Genomic DNA, 13,532 nt, shown 5'->3' on the forward strand with positions numbered 1-13,532 from the left:
AAATATACTGACACATGAAGAGAAGGAAGTTACCTTACAAGTGGAGAACCAGCAGTGACAGGGCCAATTCAACCAGGGTGGCTGTGGTCCACTCCCAATAATTGGCCAATGGAGCTGATATGCCTTAAAAACCTAAATTATTTTCATCTTTAAGGAAGTGGACATGAAAGCGGTATTGCCTCAGCTGAACTGATGAAAGGCAGGGAATGCAAAGCCAAGCCACCCGTGCAAGTCCAGAATGTCACTAACCTACCATAATGCTGTTTAGGGACGTGGGGGAAATCAACATGATAGGTAATCTGGAATGGTGTCAAAATGTCTAATCTGGGGGGGAAAGGGTCCTAAATCACTTGAAGAAGTCAAACAGCCAGCATTGACACGGAGGGAGTTAGCGGGCCGCCTGCTGCCAAACTGAGGATGAAATATGAGGCAATATTGTACAAGCACCTTCCTTGGGGGGGACTGATTTTATTAATAAAATCATATGGAATACATAAGGCGTGTTTCAATGGGAATGTCACATTTTAGGAACTGTGGGGTCGCTCCCTTTTTTTAAGTGCCTTCAGCCTGGCCAGCTCTGCATTATACAGAAGCTAGACTACGCTCGGCAGGGCAGCCATCCGGTATTCCACAGCTGAGGGGAGCTTGTGCTCAGACTGTTTTTGGCAGGCTTGTCCCCCAGTAGCTTGCGCCTTGACCGTTATTAGGTGGGCAGCCGATAAGGCACCAAAACAAAGTCCTCACCCCTTTCCACCTTCACAGGGCAAGCGGGCTTCTCCTACCCCTCCTGTTTTGTTCTGTAATCCCCGGCATGGGGCACTGGTGAGTGTGGCTAGCTGAACTAACAGCCTCTGGGGAGTTTTTAGGTCAACCCTCCTTCAGGCTATTAGATGTCCAACCCACAGAAGGAAAGGCGCTGAGGAGGGGAAAGGGGAAATCCTGTCAGACACAGTTCAGTCCCCTTTCCTGAGCCTGGCTTGACCCTGTGTTTCCTCACAGCCCCAAAGCTTCCAAGGGAAAGGAGGAGAAGCTGCTCCCCATTGACTCACGGCTCATGGGAGCTGATTTCTATGCATTTTAAACGGGAACTTTCAAAAGATGTTATCACACCAACAGGAGCTGAGAAGAAAAATTAGCTCTCTGCCACAGAGGGTCAGGGTGAAAATACAGAACAAGAAGTCTGTGCTCAATCTGCCATTAAGGGGAGGAGCTTAATAATATTATTAATGCATACCAGGAGGATATAAACAAAAATGACCAGGGCGGAATGGTTTGGGACAGCCATACCAATTGCAAGAAGATTAAAAGCTATGAGAACTTTTTTATTTTGCCTGACAGCTGCCAAAATCTCCCTCATCTCTTTCCTGCCATTGTATTTCCACTTCTGACAGAGCTCCAGTGTATAGTCTGAATGTCTCTATGAGACTAAGCAACTAGTTTCATGTTTCTGCTTCCATTTTTGCTAAAGCTGATAGTTAAAATGAATATATAAAGATGATTGTCTCTGTTTTTGATGTTGTGTGTGTTTATGATGCCCAGTGCCTTTGTGTCTCCCTGGTCACTCAATAACAGACTTAAAAGTGGCCATTCTTCAACAAAAAAACTTCAAAAACAGACTCCAATGAGAAACTGCAGAACTGGAATTAATTTGCAAACTGGACACCATCAAATTAGGCCTGAATAAAGACCGGGAGTGGATGGGTCACTACAAAAACTCAATCATTTCGAGGAGTTAACAAGAACATCTGAGGAAAAGTGGGAGGGGGAGGGAGGGAAGGAATAAACAAGGGGAAATAGTTTCACTTAGTATAATGACTCAACCACTCCCAGTCTCTATTCAAGTCTAAGTTAATTGTATCCAATTTGCAAATTAATTCCAATTCAGCAGTCTCTCGTTGGAGTCTGTTTTTGAAGTTTTTTTGTTGAAGGATAGTCACTTTGAGATCAGAAATCGAGTGACCAGAGAGATTGAAGTGTTCTCCGACTGGTTTATGAATGTTATAATTCTTGACATCTGATTTGTTTCCAATTCCTCCTCTCCCCCCGCCCCCGGTTCCTCAGATGTTCTTGTTAACTCCTGGAAATGTGCTGGAAATGGCCCACCTTGATTATCACTTCAAAAGGTTTTCTCTCCCCCCACCTCTCTCTTCTGCTGGTAATAGCTCATCTTAAGTGGTCACTCTCCTTACAATGTATATTTTTTCATGGTCTGTGTGTATATAAAACCTCCTCACTGTACTTTCCACTTTATGCATCCGATGAAGTGAGCTGTAGCTCACGAAAGCTTATGCTCAAATAAATTGGTTAGTCTCTAAGATGCCACAAGTACTCCTACTCTTTTTTCAAGAAAAAAGGATAGCAACAATAACAACTGTGAATTAAACTTAATTTTTAAATGGGATAGCGAAAAAGATAATCTGATTTTGAATGGAGAACAATGGCTCTGAGCTATGTATGTAGAATCATAGAATCTCAGGGTTGGAAAGGACCTCAGGAGGTCATCTAGTCCAATCCCCTGCTCAAAGCAGGACCAGTCCCCAATTTTTACCCCAGATCCCAAATGGTGCCCCCCAAGGATTGAACTCACAATGCTGTATTTAGCAGGCCAATGCTCAAACCACTGAGCTATCCCTCCCCCCAATACAATATAATGTAAATGCCCAAATCAGGTTTCATTAACCACTTTACCCTCTTTCAAGTCAAACAAACATTTTATAAGAGGAATAATATAGTGCAGGCTTAGGTAATTGAGCGTATGAAGCTGAAGTACCTGATTTGTGTAGCTGTACTATGATTACAGTATACGTATTATAACTCATTCGTTTACTATTCTATAAGTTAACGGTTGATGCCACCTTTTAATCAGAATATGCAGTGCAATGTCATGAAAGCCTTGTAAGTCATACGCTCTCACAAATATCAATAACCATGTTTATTTCTTGTAGAATTTAAAATGTAAAATTCAAACAAGCATACAACATGAGATCCATAGTTTTTAACCGACGTCTTTAAAAATGTTAACAGTTAGAGGTTTTTCTGTTCAATAACATTTTTTCATTTAAAATTGTTTTTAGTTTAATTTGTTATTTAAAATCTGATGAAAAACATTTCCCAGATAGAAAAAAGGCAAGTTACAAAAAGAACAGTTTAACTATGTGTTAGATATACATTAAGGTGCAGCTTGTGGTTAGAAAAGTGGGCAGGTTTTGTCTTGCTGTTTATATTTAAAGTACAGTTTTTTTGAAATTTAAAAACTATTTCTGTTTAATTGCATGTAAGACTACAATGAAAGTAAAGGCAAAATAGCAGGCTTGTGGATTAGAGTCTCAGGTCTAGAAAGAAAGTGCATGAAATGCAGAAAGCCTGCCTAAATGGCATTTAATTATAAACCTTGGGATGAAATTAAATACCTTAATCCTGGAGACTGGAGTTCTTAATACTCAGGACATGCTACTAATTCTGTGAACAGTCTACAGACCACTTTCCCCATGTATTCTTTGTATTGTGTGTATTTAATTTGAGAATTTTTAGAAGAAGTGTGAACTTCATGGTTTTGAAAATTACAGCATATTGTAAATCCACTATTCCTTTTTTCTCAATTCACAATAATTCAATGGAGGGAATTCTCCTATATTCTAAATATCTAGTTATTTTTTTCAGGTTTCAGAGTAGCAGCCATGTTAGTCTGTATCCGCAAAAAGAACAGGAGGACTTGTGGCACCTTAGAGACCAACAAATTTGTTAGAGCATAAGCTTTCGTGGGCTACAGCCCACTTCATTGGATGCATAGAATGGAACATATAGTAAGAAGATATATATACACATATGGAGAAGGTGGAAGTTGCCATACAAACTGTAAGAGGCTAATTAATTAAGATGAGCTATTATCAGCAGGAGAAAAAAACTTTTTTAGTGATAAGATGGCCCATTTAGACAGTTGACAAGAAGGTGTGAGGATACTTAACATGGGGAAATAGATTCAATATGTGTACTGACCCAGCCACTCCCAGTCTCTATTCAAACCCAAGTTAATGGTATTTAGTTTGCATATTAATTCAAGCTCAGCAGTTTCTCACTGGAGTCTGTTTTTGAAGCTTTTCTGTTGCAAAATTGGCACCCTTATGTCTTTTACCGAGTGGCCAGAGAGGTGGAAGTGTTCTCCTACCGGTTTTTGAATGTTATGATTCCTGATGTCAGATTTGTGTCCATTTATTCTTTTGCGTAGAGACGGTCCGGTTTGGCCAATGTACATGGCAGAGGGGCACTGCTGGCACATGATGGCATATATCACATTGGTAGATGTGCAGGTGAACGAGCCCCTGATGGCGTGGCTAATGTGATTAGGTCCTATGATGGTGTCACTTGAATAAATATGTGGACAGAGTTGGCATTGGGCTTTGTTGCAAGGATAGGTTCCTGGGTTAGTGTTTTTGTTGTGTGGTGTGTGGTTGCTGGAGAGTATTTGCTTCAGGTTGGGGGGCTGTCTGTAAGCGAGGACTGGTCTGTCTCCCAAGATCTGTGAGAGTGAGGGATCATTTTTCAGGATAGGTTGTAGATCTTTGATGATGTGCTGGAGACATTTTAGTTGGGGGCTGAAGGTGACAGCTAGTGGCGTTCTTTTATTTTCTTTGTCCTCTGTACAGTGGCCAAACCCGACAGTCTCTACGCAAAAGAAAGCTTATGCTCTAATAAATTTGTTAGTCTCTAAGGTGCCACAAGTCCTCCTTTTCTTTTTGCTAGTTCTTTTTGTTAGTCTTTAAATGTATCCTCTGATAGGTGAACTAAAAATATTTTGTATTGGGGATGTCTTTGTACAGAATGCAGAATCTGCACCCTGCCTCCTCCTTTCTTTAAAAAGTTTGGATCTAGATACAGACTTGCCAGCTCACACTTATTCCTGTGATGTGCTGAAATAGGGGACTGAATCCGAACGTCCCCAGCCCTGTACTTTGGGGAAATTTAGATTCAGAGCCAAATATATATTGGAACTCCATGAACTCCATCTACATCTGAGCTTTGGCTACATCTCTACTTTTTATATATATTTTACCACCTATAGCAAACAATTTTCAGATGGTAAATTTTGATCACCACCAGCCTGGCTAGGATTTCAATGGGTGGCCTAGAAGTGGAAATCTATTATATTAACCATTCTTTATCCATTCCCCTGTGGTCTAAACATTTTGCTTCTAGGTAAGGATGTAGACAAAACTGTCCTGTTACGGAATAAATCTCTCCAGTGTCTAAGAATGTTATAGAAACTTTGCCGGTAGAAGGGAAGGAGAAATTAAGCAGCAAACAGTTGGTGTTGTGCTCCTTTAACCTCAACTGAAGAATTGGCCCTGAATTCTCCTTTGTATCTATTTATAATGAAATGATGGGGCTGAGCGTCCGCAGAGCTGAACTATGGCTGATCGTAAGGGGATTGGAATAGTGCGGTCAGCATTGCCAGCTCCAAGTGTTCAAAAATCAGGTCTGACCCTCCAAAATCAGAAGATTGGTTTAACCATCGCAAGGTTTTCTAAAAACAATACATTTTGAGTCTTTTCATTTTTCTTCTGGTTTCTGAGCCTTCGTGGTTCACTCTTTCCGGGTTCTCTGCAGCCACGCGGACTAGAAACTTACCTTTCTAACAATAAAAGCTACAACTCTCACATATTCACATGACTACATGAAGTGGGACTGTAAGAAAAATTATTGCAAGACCAGGAACACTGTGCTGTAAGGGCATGCAGCCCAACAGGGATGCGTCCTGGGATTCTAGCTAGGATCTGCAATTGCCAAGCATCAATTATCTGGCCGTGTAATTTTAAGAAAGCAGGACTAATGTGATTACAATTGTCTCCTTCACAACCCTGGCCTACCTTTGATCCTGAAAAATGATGTTCTATGGTCTGATTCTGGACTCTGCCCCTGATCTAGCAAAGTACTTAAGCTCTGCCTTAATTTTAAGTACATGAACAGCCTCACTGATATTAAATTTAAGCACATGCTTAAGTGCTTGGCTGAATCCGGCCCAGAGCACCATGCAGGTTGGGGTCTGTTATGAAAGAGTGTTTGTTTATGTGTCCAGATCAGCATTTGTCAATAGCACCCATTATAGTTAAGAATGCATAAAGACTTCATAACCCCTTGTTCTCACAGGTTCTTAATTTACTCATTCTCATTTTGGGTTGAAACTTTCAAAGCTTCGTCTGTGTCCAAAGGTGAATTTCTTGGGAAGGTTTGAGAGAAATCCATTAACTTTTTTTTGAATTATGTAAGCAGGAAAAAAACATATTTGTTTCTGCTCTAAAAAGAAACTTCTTTGCACGTGGAAAACTCAAACAGCTGAACTCTAAAAGCTGAATATTCCCATCTGGCTAGTTCTCACTGAGGAATAGTTTCCTGGTTACATTGGTGTGTGTGGGTTTGTAATATGCAATTATAAACAATTGAAAAATAAGTTAAGATTACACTTGTTATTGTTTTGTGAACTGCTGAAGTAGCAAAAACACAGAACATCATTGTTAGTTGCATATGTGGTTTTGTGCTGCTATCTCAGAGGAGTGCAACACTTGCATACACTTGAGACCTTGTACAACTATAGAAGTGCACCGTAAAATCATTATAGAATTTCGTTTTAGCAGCCCATCCACACTATAATGACAACCAGGATTTTAAACTGGTTTGTGGCATGGTCACTTTAACCATTTGTAAGCAGAGTCAGGATGAGCTCTACCCTGACATCTGGTGGTGAACTGTGGCGAGTTGCGGAAAAGAACTTTAGGGGCTGATCTTGTTTGCATAGGCACACCCACCCCGCCTAGCATGAGCCCGCTGCTGTGGGATCCCCAGTTTCTCTGTTATTGGGGCAGGAAGAATAAAGTGTTGTTACCCTGATTATATGAATCAAGGACAGTGGAACTGTTTTATGACAGAGGGACTCACCATCAGCTGGGTGGCACTCGCTGGACAGGGGACATGGGTTCCAGGGCCCAGTGAATTGAAAGATGCTGGAGACAGGAATTTGTACCTGGTGGTGTGGGTCACTTTTGAGGGCCTGAAACACCAGTTGTATCTCCTCCTCTCTCCGCTGTGGAATATCAGAGCTAATATTGGTTCTATTAGGAGTCTAGTCACAGGCTGCTGAGCTGAATTCACTTGGGGCCAGTGGTGCACCGGCACTGAGGTTCCCCTGCTACAAGCTGAACTCACTAAAGAACTAAAATTACTAAGAGCTGAAATCACGGAGTGCTGTGTGAAGTAGTGCAGAGGCCTGAAGATCTATTGCTGAGTAGCTGGCAGAGCAGAGCAGTTTGCGGGACGACTGGCGGAGCGGATGGCGGAGCAGTTTGCAGGACGGCTGGTGGAATGGAGCGGCTGGTGGAGTGGCTTGTGGTGAAGGCTGCAACAGAACTCCAAGGAGAGGTGGGGCAGTCGGTCTTGGACCACATAAGGTGCCCCTTAACACCGCCATTTTCACCCAGGCTGGGAGGAAAGACTCAGCAGATAAACCTGTGAACTCTGGGGCTGCACTGACCAAGGACAGGGACTTTTGGGTGATTTTGGGTTGCTGGACTCAAGAACCAAAGGGAAAGGGCTTGGCCCAGTTTGCTGGGATGGGTCTTTGCTCATGGTTTGGTTTATGAACCGTAGCTGTGGTATTTTCCTACTTTAATGCTGATGTCGTTTACCTCATGTTGTTAAAGATTTTCTGCTACACCGAGACTCTGTGCTTGCGAGAGGGGAAGTATTACCAATTTGAGGCACTCAGGGGTGTGTGTAAGATTTTTCCAGGTCACTGGGTGGGGACTCGAGCCGGTTTTGCATTGCGTTGTTGAGAGGAAACCCCTAGGTACTGAACCTGGCCCTTGCTGCTATCAACTCGGCCTGGCAGAAGGGTTACACATTTATGAAGTAACATTGTTCATTTGTTTCCACACCATGGAATTTGTACCATCACAACCATGTTTGCACATCCAAATCTACAACATTGACCAACTGTGTTTCTATATGTACAGCTACTGGGGAGTTGAAGTCCTGGAGGATGTACACACAGAGCAGCTTCAATAGCTTATGGGGCAATGCACTCTGAGATGCCCTACCTTACAAATATCTAGGAATGAAGACAATCTAAGCTAGTTACACAGGCAAAGATAGGGGTCCTGTCTGTACTGCACTACCAAGTGTTTACAGGAAGACAAATGTTACAGACCAGGATAATGCAAGCATGGAAAACTGCTACCTAACATGCTTACTAAATTAGTTTTAATTACATGGTGTGGGACACAAACTATAAGCCAAATCCTCAGCTGGTGTAAGCTGGCATAGTGCCATTGGATGGAACGATGGTTAGAGCTACCCATGCCACTAGCTGGTTACAAACTAGATTCCAAGTTGTAATGCAGACATAGTGTTAGTCTCCCCTTAAAAAACGACAAAAATGGAAAACAGAATGCAAAAATACACATTATGCAATACTAAGGTTTCAAATTTATGCCCTGATCCTACAAACCCAATAGGACTATTCACACATATAAAGTTATTCATTTGCACAAGTCTTTAAAGTTTCAGGGCCTTAAACACTAAAGTTAGGCAATCCAGAAGGGAAGAGGTTCTCAAGTAACATTAAATCACCCACATTGCCACTACACTACCACTACATACTAAGGTCTGGATTTTAAAACCTTACCTAGTCATGAAATTTTACTTATTAGGTGATACAAGCATAGGTTAATATGTAATAGGAATGTGTTAAGGTTCACCTAGTAAACTTATGCACTTCCAGATTTTTTTGGCATTTAAAGTTGTAACTTTGACATGGTAACGATGTCATTTTTGTTTAGCATTCATAGACTTATTTGTAAAGTGTTTTCCTGGACACTAATCATCTTTGTGTGGTTTTCTGGGGTTTTTTGGAGGGCGAGGGCGGTGTGGTTGGTTGTTTGTTTGTTTGTAAATTAACCCTATATGATCTGTGTATTTTGGCAAGTAACTTGCAGAAAATTCTTTTTGTTTGATCGGTGTTTATTTTTCAAAACTAAGCACCTTTATACTTACAGACTGGCTTCTGTGAAGTGTCTTTCAGCTTGAATTTGAAAGGTAATCAGTCATACTGGGAAGAGTAGCATGCATCACAATTTCCCTTCCTTGAAGGAGATGGGATAGCTTTGTGTTGCTACTTAAACAGTCAGGTTCTTTGAAGTCCATCAAGTTACTCAAGATTTACAATGGTGTAACTAGAACTGAAAATTTTTCCTACTGTATTTTTCCACTCAGTTGCACCTCCCAGGACAGTCACCTGTGTAAACATAAACTTGTCTCCAGGTGACACTCTGTTTATGTGATGTATGGGTGTCCATTACCAAAGGAAAGGAACTGCCTGGCACTAAACTTTGAACTGGTGAGAAAACATATTACTGAAATAATCATTATCAATGGAGATAATAACAGTAATCATGTAGTCATTACCAAGATAAAGAGCAACTTCTCCAATAAAAATAATCCAACCAATATAAATTTGTTTGTCTAAGGTGGGAGGAAGCTGAATCTGTTTGTAGATGTTAATAAATAGACTAGGTCAGCAATTTAACTTGCACCAATGGCATTCATGGGGATGGACTTTTAATCTGCTTTCATTTTCTTAAGACACAGACAGATGGGGATGAGAGGCGGTGGGTTGCTTCGTCAACCCCTTTTCACGGATGGATCAGAGCCATTACTTGTTCAGATTAGCTGAGAAGTCTGGCACAAGGCAATCTTCAGCTCCTGGCGGTTAATTCACTACTGAGCAGAGGTTCTTCCCGAGGACTATCCTGATCTCTTCCAGGGAGGAGTGAAGACATTATTTCTGTTTGCAGAGTGCACTTCCCACTCTGTGGAACTAATGCTTCAAGACTGGCTCAGCTCTGAATGGTGTCTCTAAATCCAGGGAAAGGAGAAAGCTGTTGCAACTGGGGGACCCAGACACGTACTGCTGAATGAAGAGACCCTGCAAACACTGCCGCCAAGGCATGAGCCCTACTAGGGGCAACTGTCAGAGAGCGAGGCTGCTGAGTGCTTTAGTCATCGGGGAAAGCAAGAAAATGAGCATTCACTGGGGGATTTAATTCATCAGCTCTGGTGTGTGGACAAAAGAAATGTATGATCTGTGGGGAAAAGATTTCCAGTTTGCTCTGAAGATCAAGCACGCTGGGGCCCAAATGCTGCCCATGCTACACAGCACGGTGCCCTGGTGAGTGTGCTCAACATCTTCTATGGAAGGGATGCAGCTAAAGCTCTCAGTATCCATCTCCGGACTCTCAGGAGCCCCTCCAAGAAACTTTCCAGTGTGAGTTCTATTAAAGTATCCCTGGTGTTACTAAGAAAGCAGCAGCCCCATGACTCCAGCTTGCTCTCTGAGTCCTGCCTTTCTTACATAACTCCAGTGGGCATTATATGCAACCAAACAGGGGTCGTGTGATGATCAATGCCACCACTTGGACCATTACTAATTCCCAGTCTTGCTCTGCTTCAGTCGGCTGAAAAATTCTGCTCTACAAAGCTCTTCTGAGTGACCTGGCCGGTCCTTTCCTGCCATGTATGCACTATGCTCTGTGGTAGGGCTTTCTGTGCACAGTCTGGTCAAAGGAAGAATAAAAGGGAGGGAGGAAGGTAAAAAGACTCAGGCTAGAGAGATTGCTCCCAGCCGTGGTAAGCATGGGACTGATCCCAGCTCCAAAGGAAGATCGTTCTGCAGTCCTGCGAGCACCAGGCACGGAAATTCTATTCGGAGGAACAGCTCAACAACAGAGCCGGCCTTGGCTTGCTTACAGGTAAGAAGCAACGACACTCGGCAAAAACGGACACATGGCATTGTGCAGGACAGAATCAGCTTAAGCAAGGTTTGAGAACATATCAGTTATCTGTGATGGAAACCCAATAGTATCTGTTGGGTCTACACTGGCTTCACAAAGACCAGAAATGTTGTTTCTGTTATTAGGGCTAACGGAAACGAGGAGGGCTATATAATTTCCAGGGGGTTTCCTCCAGGTGTCCTAAAAAGCGCTGTCCAAGGTGGATAATTAATCAATTGGCAGCAGAACATTTTCCGTTTGGGAGGAGTGCCTCAAAAGCAAGGCATTTAAGGGGGCATGGAGGCAGAAAATTATTAGACTAGGAGATTTTAGTTCCCTAGCCTCTTATTCCTGGTTCTGCCACCTGTACCATCCAGGCTGCTCAGTGCCCTCTTCAGGAGCTAGAGCAGAGGTCCACAAACTGTAGGGCACGCCCTCCTCGGAGGAACGTTCAGGGGGCACGGCGGGGCCTGAGGCAGTCCCCACCGGGGCTGGGGAGGGATCACTACCCAGCCCCACTCCACCCCCAGCTCTGCTCTGGCCCCATGCCCAGCCTCAGCCCCCAACTGTGGCCCGGCCGTAGCTCCGTTCCTGGCCATGGCCCCACTCCCAGCCCACAACCGCAGCCCCCTACCCCCGTCTGCATCCTCCCTCCCCCCTGGGAGCCATGACCCTGCTCCCAGCTCTGGCTCCAGGGGGGCACAGACAGGGGTAAGGTGGGGCACAACCCTGAAAAGTTTGAGGACCACTGAGTATGCCAAACAATCCATATTTTAAAGACTTATTTTTGTAATGCCGTTGTTTTCATTTTTCTTAGACAAAAAGCAAGGTTTTATATATAGTCGCATTATAAAAATCTTAACCATCACAAATGGAAGACTGATACTTTAAAAGCAAACTAAAACCTTGAGTGTATTATTCTGCTTCATTGTCTGTTTAGATTTCTCTCTTGCAAATGGGTTTACAAATGGTAAGAATGCAAGTTACATTATAGGAGAATTTGTAGCCAGACCTGTTCACTACATTCTTCTGCTAAAGTAACTGATTGTAGGGAGGGGCTTGCGGTATTGCATTAGCCAAATGAGCCATTTTTCATTAATGGCACCCTGTTTTGCCAGTAAAATTTTGACTGATTGCTTAAAGGAACACATACATAATGCACCTTTCTTACGCTTCTCTTTTCTACAAAAATCTCTGAGACAAGAAGTGAAGGATGCATGAGTGGGGCAGTGCCCGTTTTAAAACAAAAATGAAGATCTTGCACGTAATGGGGAATGCAGCGCTGGTATCAGGCAGCAACCCATCAGTTAAGGGGTTTGTTTAATATTCATTGTGCATCCCCTGTAAAAGTGCCCTTTGGTAAAATCTCACTGCCCACTGTCACATCACTACATTCTCTTTAAAGCCTGGTATGGAGGCTGCAAATGGTAAATCCAATGGTTAAATACGGGGCCTGATTCTCCTCTCTCTTACACCAATGTAAATCAGGAATAACACCATGGAAGCCAAAGAGGTTACACAGGTGGAGAGAACTAGGCCTTCCTTTTTACACCTTAAAAAATCGATAGACCACTACAAGATATAATACCTTTGCAGTGCTAGGCCTGTCTGCAAGTCAAAAGCCATATCTTTTTGTTTTCAGATTGTGTGATTTTCTGTAGTGGAGCTTCCATTTATCTCGTTTTTTTCCTTCTTCCACACAAAGGGCCAGGACATGCCTCTGCAAATCTTCATGCACAAGCGTCTTCTAGGTGTGGATCTCCCTGTGATGGGGCGTTCGCCTCACGCTGGCATGAAGGGGGTTAATAGAGCCCTAGGGAGGCTGTGCAGGAAGCAGCCAATAGGAGAGGGGCTGTGAGGATCAGCCATTCAGGGCCCAGTAGGCACATATAAGAAGAGCCATGGGGCAGAGCACAGTCAGTAGCTGTCTGGAGCTCAAGGAGGGAAACTTGTGTTTGCAGTAGGCTGCAAACCTGTCACGCATTGGACAGAGCAGTGCAGGCAGGAACCTGAGGAGAAGAGCTGCAGAGACTGAGTAGGGTGAAGTGGCCCAGGGAAATTCAGTGATAGTAGAGGTAAAGGAACGCAGTAAGTGACTGCAGTTCAGAGGACCCCTGGGCTGGGACCTGGAGCAGTGGGCAGGCCTGGGCTTCTCCCCCCAGTCGCCACTGTGGGAAGTGCCTGGACAGTTGTCTGCAGGGCCCCTGGAAGAAGGGAGCACAGATTGTGACATGGACAGAGGGCTGTGTCATGAAGAGGGCGCTGCAGTCCATGGAGTTACATGGGTGTGAAAGCAGATGTGATGGTGGCTGAGACACACTTGGGAGAGGCCTTAACAACCTGTGAAGCTAATCCCCAAAATGGCCAGCAGGAGGTGCCAGTGTGGTGAGTGGTGCCCTGTCACACTCCCCTCTTCTACTGAAGGGGGACTCCACAACATGCTTTCTTTGTGTGGTCTAAGAACTTTACTTGAAAAGGGTGTGGAGACCGAGCAGGCCAGGGGGTCGGGTTTAGAGAGGATGCAGATCATCCACCACCCCAATCCAGCCTTGTGGACGTTATGAGAAAGGGTAATTAGTGCCAGAACTGCTAGAGCCCAGAACAAGTGTGAGACACAAGACCCTTGTGAAAATGGTGCTGATATCTCCCAAGGATCCACCAGGCTTATGGGCTGGCCTGCACCCTTTTTCCTTGTAGGGTCAAACCATAACCTGT

Source organism: Lepidochelys olivacea, assembly GCF_965140295.1.
Source record: "Lepidochelys olivacea isolate rLepOli2 genome assembly, chromosome: 12".
NCBI classification, from domain to species: domain Eukaryota; kingdom Metazoa; phylum Chordata; order Testudines; family Cheloniidae; genus Lepidochelys; species Lepidochelys olivacea.